Source organism: Tachypleus tridentatus, chromosome 10, assembly GCF_004210375.1.
Source record: "Tachypleus tridentatus isolate NWPU-2018 chromosome 10, ASM421037v1, whole genome shotgun sequence".
Taxonomy (NCBI): Eukaryota; Metazoa; Arthropoda; class Merostomata; order Xiphosura; family Limulidae; genus Tachypleus; species Tachypleus tridentatus.
Window position 1 is genome coordinate 56782480 of NC_134834.1, and position 400 is coordinate 56782879.

Here is a 400-nt window from a genome sequence, read left to right on the forward strand (position 1 = left end):
ACTGCAAAGATTTTAATTAACAAAACTAGTCTGTAATCGCATTTCAAGAGACAGCCATTGACAGCCACGTGAAATGTAAAGTAAAGACTATTTTATTATTCTTTGTAATTAAGTATAAAGCTACACAATGGACTATCTGTGTTCTGCCCACCACAGCTATCGAAACCGCAGCTAGGTTTATAACTATTAAAGTGTAGTTTTCACCTCTGTCTACCTAACTAAAATAATGGTGTTATAAAATTATATTATAGATTTTTTAATGCTAGTTTGCTATTTCTCTTCCTAACCAGCCCCCTCAGTAGCACAACAGTAAGCTTGAAAGCTTATACTGCTAAAATTCATGGTTCGAAATATGCTGCACAGAAGCTTTGTTATTAACACACACAAAACACTTTTCATA